We start from the raw sequence: 23,449 nt of genomic DNA, 5'->3' as shown, positions 1-23,449 counted from the left end.
TAATGGACTTCACCTCTTTTGAAGGTGAATATTCTTTTTGAGGTGATGGAAATTGCATGAGTAAAGGAAAATCTGACTGGCTTTGGTAGTGAAAGAGTGTAAGCATGTCAGGATTTCTCACAGCTGTTTTAGTAGGCAAAGTGCTTCCACGTAGGGAATAACACCACAAGAAATCTCCATTTTCCCTGATGCTTGTTCCATTTCATTCTGTGTACTCCTTTCTGCACAGATTTAAATACCAAATTGCTTCTATTACTTCACAGTTTCCACTTGGGGTCTCGGGAGTTTGCACAGAGCCAAAAAAGCATCTGCAGCTTCCCCCTTTTTGCCACATCTTATAACTTGGGGGCTTCTTCTTGAGCTGTTTATGTCATCATGGCTATATCTCTGGGTATTCCTAGTTGAGTTTTTAGTTTCAACTGGAGCTGCAATCGCAGAAGTGGCGGGACTCCCCATGCTTAAAAATTAACCTCAGCTTGGAGAGTTTTCTGCTATGATGGTTGGGGTGACTTAGTTTTGAAACTCCCTTTTTACCTTTCTTAGCTCTACTGGGATTAAATTTTTTAAAAAAGTTTGGCAGATTTGGAAAACAATGTGAAGATTTTTTTTTTTACTCTAGAAATACAGAAAATAGTTTTAGCCCAATCTTGTTTGCGTAGTTTTTATTCCATGAACACAGGGAAGGAAAATTATAGGCAAGACATTTAATTCTGTCTGCTGTTGCTGTGTGGGGGTACTGATTGAAATAAATTATCTTTGTTTATTTGAAAGCAAACTAGACAATGTTGGAAATAATAATTTGCTGCATCTATGAATGAGTTTGCACTAAATTGACCCATCAATTAGCTGGATGATCAATTGCTTTCAATTTGGTGATTAATGAACTTCCAGTGCTGTGATCAGCTTTCCCCTCGCTGAGTTGCTAAGTTGCATGCATGCTGAAAAGAGCTCCCAGAGAACAGGTGTATTTGCCAGACACAGTTGCTCCTGGACCTGCCCTTGGAAAAAGTCCCCTGCAGTGACTGGCGGTCCCCTCCTTCTCCTTTCTGATTTGTCCTGTTTCTTATCCAGTGTCTGATCATAGTCGGACTGAGTGGGGTTAGTATGACAGCACATGCATAAGGAGACCTCACAGAAGTATCATAGAAGACTTTCTAGCTGGCACAGTTATTTGGGGATCCTTTTGCTAAAGAAAAAGAGAAAGATAAATATTGGGGTAGGTATCTAGCATTTTCTTCCATAATCACTCAGCTCTTCAAATATGGCAAGCCTCTCTCCTCCCCTATTCACCCTCAATTTCTTACCATGGGCTTCAAAATAGCTTTCTGCTCCTTCCAGAAATCTTCATTTTGATTTGTGAAAGTAAAGGTCAGTTCAATCTGAGGACAGCCATACTGTTTGGATCTTTAAAAATAACAACTGAGTGTTAGCTCAAAGGGAAGTTCGGTGGAATTTCACATTGCAGTTTGTCCTATTCCGAGTCGATCATTTAGATCAGGAATCAGCAATCTTTTTCTACAAAGGACCAGGCAGGCTGGGCACGGTGGCTCAGGCCTGTAATCCCAGCACTTTGAGAGGCTAAAGTGGGCGGATCGCTTGAGCTTAGGAGTTCAAGATCACTAGCCTGGGCAACGTGGTGAAACCCTGTCTCTACTAAAAATACAAAAATTAGCCAGGTGTGATGTCATGTACCTGTAGTCCCAGCTACTTGGGAGGCTGAGGTGAGTGGATGGTTTAAGCCCAGGAGGTGGAAGCTACAGTGAGCTGAGACGGCGCCACTGTACTCCAGCTTGGGTGACAGAGACCCTGTCTCAAAAAAAAAAAAAAAAGAAAAGAAAAAAGACCTAGTAGTAAATGTTTGAGGACTTGCAGACGGTTTCCCCTGTGTTGTAGCTACTCAAGTCTGTCTTTGTAGTATAAAAGTAGCCATAGACAATACATAAAAGAACAGGCATGCTGTGTTCCAATGAAACTTAATTTATTACCTTGAAATGGAAATTACATACAATTTTCACGTGTCATGAAATATCCCTGTTAATTTTTCAACTATTTTAAAATGTAAAAATCATTCTTAGCTCATAAGCTGTAGAAAAACAGGTAGCAAGCTGAATTTGGCTCGAAGGCCATAGTTTGTTGACTCCTGATTTTAGATGATGATTGTAGAAATGAGTCCTAAGAAAATAAAGTAATATTTTGCTGTTCTAAACAGAAGTTGGTTACCTAGGGTAACACTCTGGAATGGCACAGAGGGAAGGAGAATCTGAACTTTTAAAAGAAGCGAGTCAGACTTAGTTTTCAGGTCACAGATTCTAAAGTGTTTAAAGATATATTACTAGATCCAAAAAGTCTGTATTTTACAAAGTTGAACTTTTTTGTTTTTTATTTATTTATTTATTTATTAAAAAAATTTTTTTTTCTTTCTTTTTTTTATTATACTTTAAGTTCTAGGGTATATGTGCATAACGTGCAGGTTTGTTACATATGTATACTTGTGCCACGTTGGTGTGCTGCACCCATCAACTCGTCGGCACCCATCAATTCATCATTTATATCATGTATAACTCCCAATGCAATCCCTCCCCCCTCTCCCCTCCCCATGATAGGCCCCAGTGTGTGATGTTCCCCTTCCCGAGTCCAAGTGATCTCATTGTTCAGTTCCCACCTATGAGTGAGAACATGCGGTGTTTGGTTTTCTGTTCTTGTGATAGTTTGCTAAGAATGATGGTTTCCAGCTGCATCCATGTCCCTACAAAGGACACAAACTCATCCTTTTTGATGGCTGCATAGTATTCCATGGTGTATATGTGCCACATTTTCTTAATCCAGTCTGTCACAGATGGACATTTGGGTTGATTCCAAGTCTTTGCTATTGTGAATAGTGCCGCAATAAACATACGTGTGCATGTGTCTTTGTAGTAGAATAATTTATAATCCTTTGGGTATATACCCAGTAGTGGGATGGCTGGGTCATATGGTACATCTAGTTCTAGATCCTTGAGGAATTGCCATACTGTTTTCCATAATGGTTGAACTAGTTTACAATCCCACCAACAGTGTAAAAGTGTTCCTATTTCTCCACATCCTCTCCAACACCTGTTGTTTCCTGACTTTTTAATGATTGCCATTCTAACTGGTGTGAGATGGTATCTCATTGTGGTTTTGATTTGCATTTCTCTGATGGCGAGTAATGAGCATTTTTTCATGTGTCTGTTGGCTGTATGAATGTCTTCTTTTGAGAAATGTCTGTTCATATCCTTTGCCCACTTTTTGATGGGGTTGTTTGTTTTTTTCTTGTATGTTTGTTTGAGTTCTTTGTAGATTCTGGATATTAGCCCTTTGTCAGATGAGTAGATTGCAAAAATGTTCTCCCATTCTGTAGGTTGCTTGTTCACTCTGATGGTAGTTTCTTTTGCTGTGCAGAAGCTCTTTAGTTTAATGAGATCCCATTTGTCAATTTTGGCTTTTGTTGCTGTTGCTTTTGGTGTTTTAGACATGAAGTCCTTGCCCATGCCTATGTCCTGAATGGTGCTACCTAGATTTTCTTCTAGGGTTTTTATGGTATTAGGTCTAACATTTAAGTCTCTAATCCACCTTGAAGTAATCTTCATATAAGGAGTAAGGAAAGGATCCAGTTTCAGCTTTCTACTTATGGCTAGCCAATTTTCCCAGCACCATTTATTAAATAGGGAATCCTTTCCTCATTTCTTGTTTCTCTCAGGTTTGTCAAAGATCAGATGGCTGTAGATGTGTGGTATTATTTCTGAGGACTCTGTTGTGTTCCATTGGTGTATATCTCTGTTTTGGTACCAGTACCATGCTGTTTTGGTTACTGTAGCCTTGTAGTATAGTTTGAAGTCAGGTAGCGTGACGCCTCCAGCTTTGTCCTTTTGACTTAGGATTGTCTTGGCAATGTGGGCTCTTTTTTGTTCCATATGAACTTTAAAGCAGTTTTTTCCAATTTGTGTGAAGAAAGTCATTGGTAGCTTGATGGGGATGGCATTGAATCTATAAATTACCTTGGGCAGTATGGCCATTTTCACGATATTGATTCTTCCTATCCATGAGCATGGTATGTTCTTCCATTTGTTTGTGTCCTCTTTTATTTCACTGAGCAGTGGTTTGTAGTTCTCCTTGAAGAGATCCTTTACATCCCTTGTAAGTTGGATTCCTAGGTATTTTATTCTCTTTGAAGCAATGTGAATGGAAGTTCATTCATGATTTGGCTCTCTTTGTGGTTACTGGTGTATAAGAATGCTTGTGATTTTTGCACATTAATTGTGTATCCTGAGACTTTGCTGAAGTTGCTTATCAGCTTAAGGAGATTTTGGGCTGAGACAATGGGGTTTTCTAAATATACAATCATGTCATCTGCAAACAGGGACAATTTGACTTCTTCTTTTCCTAACTGGATACCCTTGATTTCTTTCTCTTGCCTGATTGCCCTAGCCAGAACTTGCAAGACTATGTTGAATAGGAGTGGTGAGAGAGGGCATCCCTGTCTTGTGCCAGTTTTCAAAGGGAATTTTTCCAGTTTTTGCCCATTCAGTATGATATTAGCTGTGGGTTTGTCATAAATAGCTCTTATTATTTTGAGGTACGTTCCATCAATACCGAATTTATTGAGCGTTTTTAGCATGAAGGGCTGTTGAATTTTGTCAAAAGCCTTTTCTGCATCTATTGAGATAATCATGTGGTTCTTGTCTTTGGTTCTGTTTATATGCTGGATTACGTTTATTGATTTGCGAATGTTGAACCAGCCTTGCATCCCAGGGATGAAGCCCACTTGATCATGGTGGATAAGCTTTTTGATGTGCTGCTGCATCCGGTTTGCCAGTATTTTACTGAGGATTTTTGCATGGATGTTCATCAGGATATTGGTCTAAAATTCTCTTTTTGTGTTGTGTCTCTGCCAGGCTTTGGTATCAGGATGATGTTGGCCTCATAAAATGAGTTCAGGAGGATTCCCTCTTTTTCTATTGATTGGAATAGTTTCAGAAGGAATGGTACCAGCTCCTCCCTGTACCTCTGGTAGAATTCAGCTGTGAATCCATCTGGTCCTGGACTTTTTTTGGTTGGTAGGCTATTAATTATTGTCTCAATTTCAGAGCCTGCTATTGGTCTATTCAGGGATTCAACTTCTTCCTGGTTTAGTCTTGGGAGAGTGTAAGTGTCCAGGAAATTATCCATTTCTTCTAGTTGATTTGCGTAGAGGTGTTTATAGTATTCTCTGATGGTAGTTTGTATTTTTGTGGGGTCGGTGGTGATATCCCCTTTATCATTTTTTATTGCGTCTATTTGATTCCTCTCTCTTTTCTTCTTTATTAGTCTAGCTAGCGGTCTGTCAATTTTGTTGATCTTTTCAAAAAACCAACTCCTGGATTCATTGATTTTTTGGAGGGTTTTTTGTGTCTCTATCTCCTTCAGTTTTGCTCTGATCTTAGTTATTTCTTGCCTTCTGCTAGCTTTTGAATGTGTTTGCTCTTGCCTCTCTAGTTCTTTTAATTGTGATGTTAGAGTGTCAATTTTAGATCTTTCCTGCTTTCTCTTGTGGGCATTTAGTGCTATAAATTTCTCTCTCCACACTGCTTTAAATGTGTCCCAGAGATTCTGGTATGTTGTATCTTTGTTCTCATTGGTTTCAAAGAACATCTTTATTTCTGCTTTCATTTTGTTATGTACCCAGTAGTCATTCAGGAGCAGGTTGTTCAGTTTCCATGTAGTTGAGTGGTTTTGATTGAGTTTCTTAGTCCTGAGTTCTAGTTTGATTGCACTGTGGTCTGAGAGACAGTTTGTTATAATTTCTGTTCTTGTACATTTGCTGAGGAGTGCTTTACTTCCAATTATGTGGTCAATTTTGGAATAAGTGCGATGTGGTGCTGAGAAGAATGTATATTCTGTTGATTTGGGGTGGAGAGTTCTATAGATGTCTATTAGGTCCACTTGGTGCAGAGATGAGTTCAATTCCTGGATATCCTTGTTAACTTTCTGTCTCGTTGATCTGTCTAATGTTGACAGTGGAGTGTTGAAGTCTCCCATTATTATTGTATGGGAGTCTAAGTCTCTTTGTAAGTCTCTAAGGACTTGCTTTATGAATCTGGGTGCTCCTGTATTGGGGCATATGTATTTAGGAGAGTTAGCTCTTCCTGTTGAATTGCTCCCTTTACCATTATGTAATGGCCTTCTTTGTCTCTTTTGATCTTTGATGGTTTAAAGTCTATTTTATCAGAGACTAGGATTGGAACCCCTGCTTTTTTGTTCTCCATTGCTTGGTAGATCTTCCTCCATCCTTTATTTTGAGCCTATGTATGTCTCTGCATGTGAGATGGGTCTCCTGAATACGGCAGACTGATGGGTCTTGACTCTTGATCCAGTTTGCCAGTCTGTGTCTTTTAATTGGAGCATTTAGTCCATTTACATTTAAGGTTAATATTGTTATGTGTGAACTTGATCCTGCCATTATGATATTAACTGGTTATTTTGCCCGTTAGTTGATGCAGTTTCTTCCTAGCCTCGATGATCTTTACATTTTGGCATGTTTTTGCAATGGCTGGTACCGGTTGTTCCTTTCCATGTGTAGGACTTCCTTCAGGGTCTCTTGTAAGGCAGGCCTGGTGGTGACACAATCTCTAAGCATTTGCTTATCTGTAAAGGATTTTATTTCTCCTTCACTGATGAAACTTAGTTTGGCTGGATATGAAATTCTGGGTTTAAAATTCTTTCTTTTTTTTTTTTTTTTTTTGAGACGGAGTCTTGCTCTGCCACCCAGGCTGGAGTGCAGTGGCCGGATCTCAGCTCACTGCAAGTTCGCCTCCTGGGTTTACGCCATTCTCCTGCCTCAGCCTCCCGAGTAGCTGGGACTACAGGCGCCCGCCACCTCGCCCGGCTAGTTTTTGTATTTTTGAGTAGAGACAGGGTTTCACCGTATGAGCCAGGATGGTCTCGATCTCCTGACCTCGTGATCCACCCGTCTCGGCCTCCGAAAGTGCTGGGATTACAGGCTTGAGCCACCGTGCCTGGCCTAAAATTCTTTTCTTTAAGAACGTTGAATATTGGCCCCCACTCTCTTCTGGCTTGTAGAGTTTCTGCCGAGAGATCTGCTGTTAGTCTGATGGGCTTCCCTTTGTGGGTAACCCGACCTTTCTCTCTGGCTGCCCTTAAGATTTTTTCCTTCATTTCAACTTTGGTGAATCTGGCAATTATGTGTCTTGGAGTTGCTCTTCTGGAGGAGTATCTTTGTGGTGTTCTCTGTATTTCCTGAATTTGAATGTTGGCCTGCCCTACTAGGTTGGGGAAGTTCTCCTGGATGATATCCTGAAGAGTGTTTTCCAGCTTGATTCCATTTCCCCCTCACTTTCAGGCACCCCAATCAGACGTAGATTTGGTCTTTTTACATAAGCCCATACTTCTTGCAGGCTTTGTCATTTCTTTTTCTTCTTTTTTCTTTTGGTTTCTCTTCTCGCTTCATTTCATTCATTTGATCCTCAATCGCTGATACTCTTTCTTCCAGTTGATCGAGTCGGTTACTGAAGCTTGTGCATTTGTCATGTATTTCCGTGTCATGGTGTTTCATCTCTGTCATTTCATTTATGACCTTCTCTGCATTAATTAGTCTAGCTGTCAATTCTTCCACTCTTTTTTCAAGATTTTTAGTTTCTTTGCGCTGGGTACATAATTCCTCCTTTAGCTCTGAGAAGTTTGATGGACTGAAGCCTTCTTCTCTCATCTCGTCAAAGTCATTCTCTGACCAGCTTTGATCCGTTGCTGGTGATGGGCTACACTCCTTTGCAGGGGGAGATGCGCTCTTATTTTTGAATTTCCAGCTTTTGCCCTGCTTTTTCCCCATCTTGTGGTTTTATCTGTCTCTCTGGTCTTTGATGATGGTGACGTACTGATGGGGTTTTGGTATAGGTGTCCTTCCTGTTTGATAGTTTTCTTCTAACAGTCAGGACCCTCAGCTGTAGGTCTGTTGGAGATTGCTTGAGGTCCACTCCAGACCCTGTTTGCCTGGGTATCAGCAGCAGAGGTTGCAGAAGATAAAATATTGCTGAACAGCGAGTGTACCTGTCTGATTCTTACTTTGGAATCTTCCTCTCAGGGGTGTACTCCACCCTCTGAGGTGTGGGGTGTCAGACTGCCCCAGTGGGGGATGTCTCCCAGTTAGGCTACTCAGGGGTCAGGGACCCACTTGAGCAGGCAGTCTGTCCGTTCTCAGATCTCAACCTCCATGTTGGGAGATCCACTGCTCTCTTCAAAGCTGTCAGACAGAGTCGTTTGCGTCTGCAGAGGTTCTGCTGCCTTTTTGTTGTTTTTTTTTTTTTTTTTAGCTGTGCCCTGTCCCCAGAGGTGGAGTCTACAGAGACAGGCAGGTTTCCTTGAGCTGCTGTGAGCTCCACCCAGTTCGAGCATCCCAGCAGCTTTGTTTACCTACTTAAGCCTCAGCAATGGCAGGCGCCCCTCCCCCAGCTTTGCTGCTGCCTTGCGGTTAGATCGCAGACTGCTGTGTTAGCAATGAGGGAGGCTCCGTGGGCGTGGGACCCTCCCGGCCAGGTGTGGGATATATTCTCCTGGTGTGCCCGTTTGCTTAAAGCGCAATATTGGGGTGGGAGTTACCCGATTTTCTAGGTGTTGTGTGTCTCAGTTCCCCTGGCTAGGAAAAGGGATTCCCTTCCCCCTTGTGCTTCCCAGGTGAGGCAATGCCTCGCTCTGCTTCAGCTCTCGCTGGTCGGGCTGCAGCAGCTGACCAGCACCGATTGTCCTGCACTCCCTAGTGAGATGACCCCAGTACCTCAGTTGAAAATGCAGAAATCACCGGTCTTCTGTGTCGCTCGCGCTGGGAGTTGGAGACTGGAGCTGTTCCTATTCGGCCATCTTGCTCTGCCCCGCTGTTTTTTTAAATGTGATAAAAATGTAACTTAAAATTTAACATTTTAACCAGTTTATTTTTAAATTTTTTTTGAGATGGAGTTTTGCTCTTTGACCAGGCTGGAGTGCAGTGGCACGATCTCAGCTCACTGCAACCTCTGCCTCCCGGGTTCAAGTGATTCTCCTGCGTCAGCCTCCCGAGTATCTGGGATTACAGGCGTGCACTACCACACCCAGTTAATTTCTGTATTTTTAGTAGAGATGGGATTTCACCATGTTGGCCAGGATGGTCTCAATCTCTTGACCTTGTGATCTACCTGCCTCGGCCTCCCAAAATGCTGGGATTACAGGCATGAGCCATAGTAACTGGTCTATTTTTTTATTTTTGTTTTTGAGATGGAGTCTCGCTATGTCACCCATGCTGTAGTGCAGTGGCACAGTCTCCTCTCACTGTATCCTCTGCCTCCCAGGTTCACGTGATTCTCCTGCGTCAGCCTCCTGACTAACTGGGATTATAGGTGCACGTCACCACACCTGGCTAATTTTTGTATCTTTAGTAGAGACAGGGTTTCACCATGTTGGCCAGGCTGGTCTTGAATGCCTGACCTCAAGTGATACTCTAGCCTCAGCCTCCCAAAGGGCTAGGATTATGGGCATGAGCCACCACACCTGGCCTCATTTTAACCAGTTCCAAAATGTACAATTCTGTGATATCAAAACATTGACAGTGTTGTGCAGCTGTTACCACTATTCGTTTCTATAACTTTTTCATCATCCCAGACAAACTCTGTACCTGTTTAAACAAAAATAACTTCCCATTAACCCTCCCTCCCATCCTGCCCTGGTGTCCTTTATTGTACTTACTGTCTGTGAATTTGCCTATTGCAGGTACTTCATCAGTGGAGACATACAATATTTGTTCTGTTGTGACTGACTTATTTCACTTATCTATTTGTCTTCAAGATTCACTCATGTTGTAGCCTACATCCAAATTTTATTTCTTTTTTTTTTTTTAAATTTTTTTTTTTTTATTATACTTTAAGTTCTAGGGTACATGTGCATAACGTTTATATCATGTATAACTCCCCAATGCAATCCCTCCCTCCTCCCCCCTCCCCCTGATAGGCCCCAGTGTATGATGTTCCCTTCCCGAGTCCAAGTGATCTCATTGTTCAGTTCCCACCTATGAGTGAGAACATGCGGTGTTTGGTTTTCTCTTCTTGTGATAGTTTGCTAAGAATGATGGTTTCCAGCTGCATCCATGTCCCTACAAAGGACGCAAACTCATCCTTTTTGATGGCTGCATAGTATTCCATGGTGTATATGTGCCACATTTTCTTAATCCAGTCTGTCACAGATGGACATTTGGGTTGATTCCAAGTCTTTGCTATTGTGAATAGTGCCGCAATAAACATACGTGTGCATGTGTCTTTGTAGTAGAGTAATTTATAATCCTTTGGGTATATACCCAGTAGTGGGATGGCTGGGTCATATGGTACATCTAGTTCTAGATCCTTGAGGAATCGCCATACTGTTTTCCATAATGGTTGAACTAGTTTATAATCCCACCAACAGTGTAAAAGTGTTCCTATTTCTCCACATCCTCTCCAACATCTATTGTTTCCTGACTTCTTAATGATTGCCATTCTAACTGGTGTGAGATGGTATCTCATTGTGGTTTTGATTTGCATTTCTCTGATGGCGAGTGATGACGAGCATTTTTTCATGTGTCTGTTGGCTGTATGGATGTCTTCTTTTGAGAAATGTCTGTTCATATCCTTTCCCCACTTTTTGATGGGGTTGTTTGTTTTTTTCTCATAAATTTGTTTGAGTTCTTTGTAGATTCTGGATATTAGCCCTTTGTCAGATGAGTAGGTTGCAAAAATTTTCTCCCATTCTGTAGGTTGCTTGTTCACTCTGATGGTAGTTTCTTTTGCTGTGCAGAAGCTCTTTAGTTTAATGAGATCCCATTTGTCAATTTTGGCTTTTGTTGCCATTGCTTTTGGTGTTTTATACATGAAGTCCTTGCCCATCCCTATGTCCTGAATGGTACTACCTAGATTTTCTTCTAGGGTTTTTAAGACTGAATGAGCCGGGCGCGGTGGCTCAAGCCTGTAATCCCAGCACTTTGGGAGGCCGAGACAGGCGGATCACGAGGTCAGGAGATCGAGACCATCCTGGCTAACACGGTGAAACCCTGTCTCTACTAAAAAATGCAAAAAACTAGCCAGGTGAGGTGGCGGGCGCCTGTAGTTCCAGTTGCTCCGGAGGCTGAGGCAGGAGAATGGCGTGAACCCGGGAGGCGGAGCTTGCAGTGAGCTGAGATCTGGCCACTGCACTCCAGCCTGGGCGACAGAGCGAGACTCAGTCTCAAAAAAAAAAAAAAAAAAAAAAAAAAAGACTGAATGATCCGTCATTTGTGTTTACCACCACATTTTGTTTATTCGTTTATCTGTTGGACATTTGAGTTGTTTCTGCTTTTGGCTATTGGAATAATGCTTCTGTGATTGGTCTACAAGTATCTGTTTCAGTTCCTGCTTTCAATTCTTTTGGATATATATACCGGAAAGTAGAGTTGGTGGATCATAGGGTACTTCTATGTTTAACTTTTTGAGAAACCATCATACTGTTATGTACAGAGGCTACGCCATCTTATGTTCCCACCAGCAATGCACTAGGATTCTAATTTTTCTACAGCCTTGCCAACACTTTACTTTCTTTTTTAAAGTAATAACCATCCAAATGGGTGTGAAGTGGTATTTGATTGTGATTCTGATTTGCAATTACCCTAATGACTAGCGATATTGAATATCTTTTCATGTCCTTTTTGCTGTTTGTATACCTTCTTTGGAGAGATGTCTACTCAAGGTGAGTTTTTTTGTTTATTTTTTGTTTTTGCCATTTTAAAATTGGTTTTGTTTTTCGTGGGTTGTAGGAATTCTTACATATTCTGGATATTAATCCCTTATCAGATTTGCAAACTTTTTTCCAGTCTGTAGCTTACCTTTTCACTGTCTCGATAGTGTTGTTTGCACAGAAGTTTCTAATTTCGATGAAGTCCAATTTGTTTTTTTTTTGGTTTTGTGCTTTTGATGTCATAGCCAAGAAATCATTGCCAAATCCAATGTCATGATTTTTCCTATGTTTTCTTCTCGACGTTTGTATGGTTTTAGTTCTTATGCTTAGGTCTTTGATCCATTTTGAGTCAGTTTTTGTACATGGTGTTAGGTAAGGGTCCCACTTCATTCTTTTGCATGTGGATATCCAGCTTTTCCTGCATCATTTGTTAAAAAAGGCTGTCCTTCCCACATTGAATAGTCTTGATACTTTTGTTGAAAATCACTTAACCATATATGTGAGGGTTTATTTCTGGGCTCTATTCTATACCACTGGTCTATATGTCTGTCCTTATGCTAGTTTTTTTTTTTTTCTCTAAGATTATTTCAGCTGTTTTGGGTCCCTTGAGATTCAATATGAACTTCAGAAAAGGATTTTCGGCCAAAAGGCCACAGATTTTCATAGAGCTTGATTGAATCTGTAGATCACTTTGGGTAATATTGTCATTTTAACAGTATTAAGACTTCCAATCCATCAACATGGGGTGTCTTTCCATTTATTTGTCATCTTTAATTTCTTTCAGCAATGTCTTGTAGTTTTTTAAATGTGAAAGTCTTTCGCTTCCTTGGTTAAATTTATTCCTAAGTGTTCTATTCTTTTTGACATTATTGTAAATGAAATTGTTTATTTTCAGATTGTCAGTGTTAGTGTGCAGAAATTCACCTGACTTTAGTGTGTTTGTTTTGTACCCTACACCTCCTTCCTAGGTTCATTCGTTAGTTCAAACAGTTTTTAGAATTTTTTTTCAAGTTAAATTTGCATTTTTCATTATTTTACTTTAAGTTCTAGTGTACATGTGCACAATGTGCAGATCTGTCACATAGATATACATGTGCAATGTTGGTTTGCTGCACCCATCAACTCGTTGTTTACATTAGGTATTTCTCCCAATGCTATCCCTCCCCCTGGCCCCTACTCCATGACAGGCCCCAGGGTGTGATGTTCCCTGCCCTGTGTCCAAGTTTTCTCATTGTTCAACTCCCGCTTATGAGTGAGAAGTTGCTGTGTTTGGTTTTCTGTCCTTGTGATAGTTTGCTAAGAATGATGGTTCCCAGCTTCATCCATGTCCCTGCAAAAGACATGAACTCATCCTTTTTATGGCTACATAGTATTCCATGGTGTATATGTGCCACATTTGCTTTATCCAGTCTGTCATTGATAGACATTTGGGTTGGTTCCAACTCTTTGCTATTGTGAATAGTGCCGCAATAAACATACGTGTGTATGTGTCTTTATAGTAGCATGATTTATAATCCTTTGGGTATATACCCAGTAATGGGATTGTTAGTTCTAGATCCTTGAGGAATCACCATACTGTCTTCCACAATGGTCGAACTAATTTACATTCCTACCAATGGTGTAAAAGCATTCCTATTTCTCCACATCCTCTCCAGCATCTGTTGTTTGCTGATTTTTTAGTGAATGCCATTCTAACTGACATGAGATGGTATCTCATTGAGGTTTTGATTTGCATTTCTCTGATGACCAGTGATGATGAGCATTTTTTCATATGTCTGTTGGCTGCATAAATGTCTTCTTTTGAGGAGTGTCTGTTTGTAGCCTTTGCTCACTTTTCGACAGGGTTGTTTGTTTTTTTCTTGTAAATTTAAGTTCTTTGTGGATTCTGGATATTACACCTTTGTCAGATAGATAGATTGCAAAAATCTTCTCCCATTCTGTAGGTTGCCTATTCACTCTGATGATAGTTTCTTTTGCTATGCAGAAGTTCTTTAGTTTAATTAGGTCCCATTTGTCAATTTTGGCTTTTGTTGCCGTTACTTCTGGTGTTTTAGTCATGAAGTCTTTGCCCATATCTATGTCCTGAATGGTATTGCCTAGGTTTTCTTCTAGGTTTTTTATTGTTTTAGATCTTATGTTTAAGTCTTTAGGCCATCTTGAGTTAATTTTTGTTTAAGGTGTAAGGAAGGAGTCTGGTTTCAGCTTTCTACTTATGGCTAGCCAGTTTTCCCAGTACCATTTATTAAATAGGGAATCTTTTCCCCATTGCTTGTTTTTGTCAGGTTTGTCAAAGATCAGATTGTTGTAAATGTGTGTTGTTATTTCTGAGGCCTCTGTTCTGTTCCATTGGTCTATATCTCTGTTTTGGTACCAGTACCATGCTGTTTTAGTTACTGTAGCCTTGTAGTATAGTTTGAAGTCAGGTAGCATGACTTCCAGCTTTGTTCTTTTGGCTTATGATTGTCTTGGCAATGCGGGCTCTTTTTTGGTTCCATATGAGCTTTAAAGTAGTTTTTTCCAATTCTATGAAGAAAGTCAATGGTAGCTTGATGGTGATAGCATTGAATCTATAAATTACCTTGGGCAGTATGGCCATTTTCATGATATTGATTCTTCCTATTCATGAGCATGGAATATTTTTCCGTTTGTTTGTGTCCTCTTTTATTTCATTGAGCAGTGGTTTGTAGTTCTTCTTGAAGAGGTCCTTCACATCCCTTGTAAGTTGTATTCATAGGTATTTTATTATCTTTGTAGTAATTGTGAATGGGAGTTAACTCATGATTTGGCTCTCTGTTTGTCTGTTCTTTGTGTATAGGAATGCTGGTGATTTTTGTACATTGATTTTGTATCCTGAGATTTGCTGAAGTTGCTTATCAGCTTAGGGGGTTTTGGGCTGAGATGATGGGGTTTTCTAAACATACAGTCATGTCATCTGCAAACAGAGACAATTTGACTTCCTCTTTTCCTAATTGAAAACTCTTTATTTCTTTCTCTTGCCTGATTGCCCTAGCAGAATTTCCAATACTATGTTGAGTAGGAGTGGTGAGAGAGGGCATCCTTGTCTTGTGCCAGTTTTCAAAGGGAATGCTTCCAGTTTTTGCCCATTTAGTATGATATTGGCTGTGGGTTCATCATAAATAGCTCTTATTATTTTGAGATACAGTCCATCAATACCTAGTTTATTGAGAGTTTTTAGCATGAAGGGGTGTTGAATTTTATTGAAGGCCCTTTCTGCATCTATTGAGATAATCCTGTGGTTTTTGTCATTGATTCTGTTTATGTGATGGATCACATTTATTATTTTGCATATGTTGAACCAGCCTTGCATTCCAGGGATGAAGCCAACTTGATCGTGGTGGATAAGCATTTTATGTGCTGCTGGATTCGGTTTGCCAGTATTTTATTGAGGATTTTTGCATTGATGTTCATCAGGGATATTGGCCTAAAATTCTCTTTTTTTGTTGTGTCTCTGTCAGGCTTTGGCATCAGGATGATCCTGGCCTCATAAAATGAGTTAGAGAGGAGTCCCTCTTTTTCTGTTGTTTGGAATAGTTTCAGAAGGAATGGTACCAGCTCCTCTTTGTACCTCTGGTAGAATTCAGCTGTGAATCCATCTGGTCCTGGACTGTTTTTGGTTGGTGGGCTATTATTGCCTCAATTTCAGAACCTGTTATTGGTCTATTCAGAGACTCAGCTTCTTCCTGGTTTAGTCTTGGGAGGGGGTATGTGTCCAGGAATTTATCGATTTCTTCTAGACTTTCTAGTTTGTGTAGAGGTGTTTATAGTATTCTCTGATGGTAGTTTGTATTTCTGTGGGATCAGTGGTGATATCCCTTTTATCATTTTTTATTGCATCTATTTGATTCTTCTCTCTTTTCTTCTTTATTACTCTGGCTAGTGGACTATCTATTTTGTTGATCTTCCCAAAAAACCAGCTCCTGGATTCACTGATTTTTTGAAGGGTTTTTTTTGTGTCTCTATCTCCTTCAGTTCTGCTCTGATCTTAGTTATTTCTTGCCTTTTGCTAGCTTTTGAATTTGTTTGGTCTTGCTTCTCTAGTTCTTTTAATTGTGATGTTAGGGTGCTGATTGTAGATCTTTCCAGCTTTCTCTTGTGGGCATTTAGTGCTCTAAATTTCCCTCTACACACTGCTTTAAATGTGTCCCAGAGATTCTGGTACGTTGTGTCTTTGTTCTCATTGGTTTCAAAGAACATCTTTTCTTTCTTTCTTTTTTTTTCTTGATGGAGTCTCGCTCTGTTGCCCAGGCTGGAGTGCAGTGGCATGATCTCTGCTCACTGCAAGCTCCACCTCCCGGGTTCACACCAGCCTCCTGAGCAGCTGGGGCAATGGGCACCTGCCACCACGCCCGGCTAATTTTTTGTATTTTTAGTAGAGACGGGGTTTCACCGTGTTAGCCAGGATGGTCTCAATCTCTGCACCTTGTGATCCGCCCACCTCGGCCTCCCAAAGTGCTGGGATTACAGGCATGAGCCACCGCACCCGGCCTCAAAGAACATCTTTATTTCTGCCTTCAATTCATTATTTACCCAGTAGTCATTCAGGAGCAGGTTGTTCAGTTTCCATGTAGTTGTGCGGTTTTGAGTGAGTTTCTTAATCCTGAGTTCTAATTTGATTGCACTGTGGTTTGAGATACTGTTTGTGATGATATCTGTTCTTTTACTGTTGCCAAGGAATGTTTTACTTCGGATTATGTGATCAGTTTTAGAATAAGTGTGATGTAGTGCTGAGAAGAATGTTTATTCTGTTGATTTGGAGTGGAGAGTTCTGTAGATGTCTATTAGGTCCGCTTGGTCCAGAGCTGAGTTCAAGTCCTGGATATCCTTGTTCATTTTCTGTCTCAATCTGTCTAATACTGACAGTGTGGTGTTAAAGTCTTCTATTATTATTGTGTGAGAGTCTGAGTCTCTTTGTAGGTCTCTAAGGACTTGCTTTATGAATCTGGGTGCTCCTGTATTGGATGCATATATATTTAGGACAGTTAGCTGCTATTGCTGAATTGATCCCTTTACCATTGTGTAATGGCCTTCTTTGTCTCTTTTGATCTTTGTTGGTTTAAAGTCTGCTTTATCAGAGACTAGGATTGCAACCCCTGCCTTTTTTTTTTTTTTTTTTTTGCTTTCTGTGTGCTTAGTAGATCTTCCTCCATCCCTTTAATTTTTTAGTTTTATTTTTTTAATTAAAAAGTAAACTTTAATGTCAAAAATGCAAACTTGGGGAGGGCAGAAAGATCACACAGAAGGCTGTCACTTCACACTTGGAGGGTTGCACAGCGGTGGGGCAGAGGTTCTCCTCTCTTCCCAGGCGGTGGGGCGGGCTGGCAGATGCACTCTTCACTTCCCAGATGATGCCGGGGCTGGGCAAAGGCCTCCTCACTTCCTAGATGGGGCAGCAGCTGCACAGAGGCACCCCTCACTTCCTAGATAGGGCAGCGGGTGGGCAGAGGCACTCCTCACATCCCAGACAGTGGGCAGCTGTGTGGAGGCGCTCCTCACATCCCAGACGGTGCGGAGGCCGGGCAGAGGCACTCCTCACTTCCCAGACAGGGCAGTGGCAGGGCCGAGGGGCTCCTCTCTTCCCGGTTGGTGCGGCAGACGGGCAGAGGCGCTTCTCACATCGCAGACGGTGTGGCGGCTGGGCAGAGGCACTCCTCACTTCCCAGATGGTGGGCAGCCGGGCGGAGGCGCTCCTCACTTCCCAGTCAGTTGGGTGGCCAGGCAGAGGCGCTCCTCACTTGCCATATGGGGTGGCCGCCAGGCAGAGGCTCTCCTCACTTCCCAGACAGGGTGGTGGCTGGGCAGAGGCACTCCTCACTTCCCAGGTGGTGGGGCAGCCGGGCAGAGGCGCTCCTCGCATCCCAGACGGCAGGGCAACCAGGCAGAGGCACTCCTCACTTGCCAGATGGGGCAGTGGCCAGGCAGAGGCGCTCCTCACATCCCAGACAGAGCAGTGGCCGGGCAGAGGCACTCCCCAGATCCTAGATGGCTCCATCCCTTTATTTATTTATTATTTATTTATTTATGAGATGGAGTCTCGCTCTGTCGCCCAGGTTGGAGTGCAGTGGCGTGATCTCGGCTCACTGCAAGCTCCACCTCCCGGATTCACACCATTCTCCTGCCTCAGCCTCCTGAGTAGCTGGGACTACAGGTGCCCGCCACCACACCCAGCTAATTTTCTGTATTTTTTTAGTAGAGACAGGGTTTCACCGTGTTGGCCAGGATGGTCTCGATCTCCTGACCTCATAATCCGCCCGCCTCGGCCTCCCATAGTGCTGGGATTACAGGTGTGAGCCACCACGCCCAGCCTCCATCCCTTTATTTCAAGCCAATGTGTGTCTTTGGACATAAGATGGGTTTCCTGAATGCAGTACACTGATAGGTCCTGACTCTTTATCCAGTTTGCCAGTCTGTGTCTTTTAATTGGAGCATTTAGCCCATTTACATTTAAGGTTCATATTGTTATGTGTGAATTTGATCCTGTCCTTATGATGCTAGCTGGTTATTTTGCCCATTAAATGATGGAGTTTCTTCATAGCTTCGATGGTCTTTACCATTTGGCATGTTTTTGCAGTGGCTGGTACTGGTTATTCTTTTCGGTGTTTAGTGCTTCCTTCAGGAGCTCTTGTAAGGCAGGCCTGGTGGCAAAATCTCTCAGCATTTGCTTGTCTGTAAAGGATTTTATTTCTCCTTCATTTATTAAGCTTAGTTTGGCTGGATATGAAATTCCAGGTTGAAAATTCTTTAAGAATGTTGAATATTGGCCCCTTCTGGCTTGTACGGTTTCTGCAGAAACAGCTGCTGTTAGTCTGATGGGCTTCGCTTTGTGGGTAACCTGACCTTTCTCTCTGGGTGCCCTTAACATTTTTTCCTTCATTTCAACCTTGGTCAGTCTGACAATTATGTGTCTTGGGGTTGCTCTTCTCATGGAGTATCTTTGTGGCGTTCTCTGTGTTTCCTGAATTTGAATGTTGGCCTGCCTTGCTAGGTTGGGGAAGTTATCCTGGATATATACTGAAGAATGTTTTCTAACTTGGTTCCATTCTCCCCATCACTTTCAGATACACCAATCAAACATAGATTTGGTCTTTTCACATAGTCCCATATTTCTTGGAGGCTTTGTTCATTTCTTTTCACTCTTTTTTCTCTAATCTTGTCTTCTCACTTTATTTCATTAATTTGATCTTTAGTTGCTAATATTCTTTCTTCTGCTTGATCAAATTGGCTATTGAGGGCCGGGCGCGGTGGCTCAAGCCTGTAATCCCAGCACTTTGGGAGGCCCAGATGGTGGATCACGAAGTCAGGAGATCAAGACCATCCTGGCTAACATGGTGAAACCCCGTCTGTACTAAAAAAATACAAAAATCTAGCCGGGCGAGGTGGTGGGCGCCTGTAGTCCCAGCTACTCAGGAGGCTGAGGCAGGAGAATGGCGTAAACCCGGGAGGCGGAGCTTGCAGTGAGATCCGGCCACTGCATCCAGCCCTGGGCGATAGAGCGAGACTCAGTCTCAAAAAAAAAAAAAATTGGCTATTGAGGCTTGTGTATGCTTCATGCAGTTCTCCTGTGGTTTTCACCTCTACAAGGTCATTTAAGGTCTTCTCTATACAGGTTATTCTACTTAGTCATTCATCTAACCTTTTTTCAAAGTTTTTAGCTTCCTTGTGATGGGTTAGAACATGCTCCTTTAGCTGGGAGAAGTTTGTTATTACTGACCTTCTGAAGCCTACTTCTGTCAACTCATCAAAGTTATTCTCCATCCAGTTTTGTTCCCTTGCTGGTGAGGAGTTGTGTTCCTTTGGAGGAGAAGGGGTGTTCTGGTTTTTGGAATTTTCAGCCTTTCTGCTCTGGTTTCTCCCCATCTTAGTGGTTTTATCTACCTTTGGTCTTTGATGTTGGTGACCTACAGATGGGATTTTGGTGTAGATGTCCTTTTTGTAGATGTTGATGCTATTCCTTTCTGTTTGTTTTCCTTCTAACAGACAGGCCCCTCAGCTGCAGGTCTGTTGGAGTTTGCTGGAGGTCCACTCCAGACCTTGTTTGCCTAGGTGTCACCAGCGGAGGCTTCAGAACAGCAAATATTGCTGACTGATCCTTCCTGTGGAAGCTTCATCCCAGATGGGCACCTGCCTATATGAGGTATCGGTCAGCCCCTACTGGGAGGTGTCTCCCAGTCAGGCTACACCGGGGTCAGGGACCCACTTGAGGAAGCAGTCTGTTATCAGAGCTTGAATGCCATGCTGGGAGAACCACTGCTCTTTTCAGAACTATCAGGCAGGGATGTTTAAGTCTGTAGAAGCTGTCGACTGCCTTTTTTTCAAATATGCCCTGTGCCCAGAAGTGGAATCTAGAGAGGCAATAGGCCTTGTTAAGCTGTGGTGGGCTCTGCCCAGTTTGAGCTTTCCTGCCTCTTTATTTACACCGTGAGCATAGAACTACCTACTCAAGCCTCAGCAATGGCGGATGCCCCTCCTCCCACCACGTTCCAGTATCCCAGGTCGATCTCAGACTGCTGTGCTAGCAGTGAGCAAGGCTCCGTGGGCATGGGACCTGTCAAGCCAGGCACGGGAGGGAATCTCGTGGTCTGCTGGTTGTGAAGACTGTGGGAAAAGCACAGTATTTGGGCAGGAGTGTATGGTTCCTCCAGGTGCAGTCACTCATGGCTTCCCTTGGTAAGGAAAGGGAAATCCCCCGACCCCTTGTGCTCCCAGGTGAGGCAACACCCCACCCTACTTTGGCTCGCCCTCCATAGGCTGCACCCACCATCCAACCAGTCCCAATGAGATGAACCAGGTAACTCAGTTGGAAATGCAGAAATCACCCATCTTCTGCATCAGTCTTGCTGAGATCTGTAGACCAGAGCTGTTCCTATTGAGCCATCTTGGAAGTGCCTCCTAAATTTGCCTAGTTTTTTTTTTTTTAGGGTTATACATATGAGATCATGTCATTTGTGAACTGAGATAATTTTACCTCTTCCTTTCCAATTGGATGCCTTTTACTAGGTTTTTTTCTTGCCTCATTTCTCTGGCTAGAACATTCAATACTATGTTGAATAGGAGTTGTATATGTGGGGATCCTTGTTTCTGATCTTAAGGAAAAAGTTTTCAGTTTTTCATCATTAAGTATGATATCCACTGTGAGTTTTTCATACATGGCCTTTATCATATTATGACGTTTTTATTTCTAGTTTAGTGAGTGTTTTTTTTAATCGAGAAAGGATGCTGAATTTTGTCAAATGCTTTTTTTGTGGAGATACATATTGAAGTACATTCATGTGCTGCATAAGGACATTTTGGTTAACAAAAGACTGAATATATGATGATGGTTTCATAAGATTTAATACTGTATTTTCACTGCACCTTTTGTATGCTTGGGTATATAATTGCCTACAGTAATCAGTATAGTAACATGCTGTACAGGCTTACAGCCTAGGAGCAATAGGTTATACCATATAGCCTAGGTGTATAGCAGGTTGCACCATATAGGTTTGTATAAGTCAACTCTGAGATGTTTGCACAGTGATGAAATTGCCCACTGATGCATTTCTCAGAATGTATCCCTGTCATTAAGTGGTGGATGGCTGTATGTAAGGATGATTTCTGGGACTGACTTTAAAATACTGCAGCAAAGAAGAAAAGGGGATTGATAAAGCAAGTGTGGCAAAATCTGGATAATTGTGAGGAATAGATGATACTTATTTGGGGATTCATTAAATGATTTCTACTTTTGAATATATTTGGAAATTTATATAATAAAACCTTATTTTATTTATTTATTTAATTTTTATTTTTTTTCGAGATGGAGTCTCGCTCTGTCGCCCAAGCTGGAGTGCAGTGGCGTGATCTTGGCTCACTGCGAGCTCCGCCTCCCGGGTTCACACCATTCTCCTGCCTCAGCCTCCCGAGTAGCTGGGACTACAGGTGCCCGCTACCACACCTGGCTAATTTTTTTGTTTTTTTAGTAGAGATGGGGTTTCACCATGTTAGCCAGGCTGGTCTTGATCTCCTGACCTCATGATCTGCCTGCCTTGGCCTCCCAAAGTGCTGGGATTACAGGCGTGAGCCACCGCGCCTGGCCTATTTTATTTTTATGTATTTATTTATTTTTTGAGATGTAGTTTCACTCTTGTTGCCTAGGTTGGAGTGCAGTGGCACGGTCTTGGGTCACTGCAACCTCCGCCTCCTGGATTCAAGTGATTCTTCTATCTCAGCCTCCCAAATAGCTGGGATTACAGGCATGCACCACCACTTCCAGCTAATTGTATTTTTGGTAAGATGGGGTTTCACCATGTTGGCCAGGATGGTCTCAAACTCCTGACCTCAAGTGATCCTCCCGATGTGGCCTCCCAAAGTGCTGGGATTACAGGCGTGAGTCACCGCACCCAGCCTATGTAATAAAACTTTTGGAAAGGAAAAATATTATTAAAGTTCTCTATATTGTGTTCTTTTTATTTTCTTTATTTTTGTATTTGGTATGAATGTGCAGTAATTTCTAAACCTGAATTATTTGGGGGGACTTTGAAAAAACTGTAGATTCTGTGAGTAGATTCATCAGGCTTGGGGGTGGGACTTGGTCCCTAGAAGTGACTGGGATGCAGCCAGGTTTAGGAATCATAAATAGGAGTAAGGCTTAAAAAAGGGAATAGCAGCAGCATCCCTTGTGTTCTTTCTTGCAAGCCAGGAGAACATTCTTCTTTAGTGGGAGAGGAGCAGGGCTTGGAATCACAAATTCTACTTCAGACAGTAAGCCTAGGTGACCGTGGTTGGACAGATAACTTTTTAACCACTTTGGGTTACTTCAGTCTTGGAAAAATTAGGAGGCTGGCCTAAGACCACTGGAAAGCTCCCTGAGTTAATTATCCCATGAGCGAGACTGGGCTGATAAGAGAGAGAGAGAGAGAGAGGGAGAGAGAGGGAGAGAGAGGGAGAGAGAGAGACTGGTCGCTAGAAAGGAGGGGATTAATATGGAATAATCCTGTGTACTTATAGAAGAGGATATTGGCGTGTCTGCATTGGCTTACGTTTTTAGACAGGGAAATAATTAAAAATCCCCAAAGGTATCTTTGATGGGGAGGAAAGGGAGGGAGAATCTTGCTTTATTAGTTATTTTTGGTGCTTATTTATTTAAATAAGCATAAGTAGTAGAAGTGTGACATTTTATAGTTATTTTTCTACATTTCAAAAAGAAAAACTCAGTCTCTTCTTGGATGGTCTAATGGAACCACAACCTTGACATACTTAATAAAGTTAAACATTGCGCAAGGAACTTTTCTTTTGAGGCCTTTAAGAATGTTCAAACATGTCTTGTTAGCTCACTAACAGGTCCAGTTGGGATGTAGAGGAGATGTTGGCAGCCTGTCAGATCCTGAGGCCCCCAGGCACTGAGATTAGCCCCAGATTGCATCCTGGGGGTTAGTGTGGAACTGCTAATAGCTTTCAGTCTTTTACAGTCTAGAATTCAGAGGGAAAGGGATCTTAGGGACTCTGGGGGCAGCCCTTCCTTTTGTAGATGACAACTGAGGCCAGGAGAGGAGGACGGTTTACCCGAGCAAGTGCTCCTGCTGAGCCCAGGCGGTTTCCATTTCCTGGGGTCTCTGTTAGGATTGCAGCACCTTCAAAACATTTAACATACTTCCCTGCCGGAAGCCACATCCTTCAGTGGTGACACCCAGAGGCAGCCCCCTTGGTCTTTTGCTTGTTTTGGAAAGATGCAGCGTGA

The 23,449-nt window shown here is 42.2% G+C and overlaps 1 protein-coding gene and 1 long non-coding RNA gene across 4 annotated transcripts in view; both read left to right on the top strand.

Annotated features, from left to right (window-relative positions):
- The window catches only part of SAXO1 (stabilizer of axonemal microtubules 1), a 133,425-nt gene that overhangs the window by 41,114 nt on the left and 68,862 nt on the right, over nucleotides 1-23,449 (top strand). The window lies entirely within an intron of this gene.
- On the top strand, nucleotides 17,195-17,719 carry LOC117098614. The gene is made up of 3 exons (XR_004443491.1): nucleotides 17,195-17,215; nucleotides 17,495-17,558; nucleotides 17,639-17,719. It is a non-coding gene; the product is annotated as an uncharacterized LOC117098614 (long non-coding RNA).

The sequence above is a fragment of the Trachypithecus francoisi genome, unplaced genomic scaffold, assembly GCF_009764315.1.
Source record: "Trachypithecus francoisi isolate TF-2019V2 unplaced genomic scaffold, Tfra_2.0 Lachesis_group16, whole genome shotgun sequence".
NCBI lineage: Eukaryota > Metazoa > Chordata > Mammalia > Primates > Cercopithecidae > Trachypithecus > Trachypithecus francoisi.
This window is presented reverse-complemented; position numbering and strand designations above follow the sequence as displayed.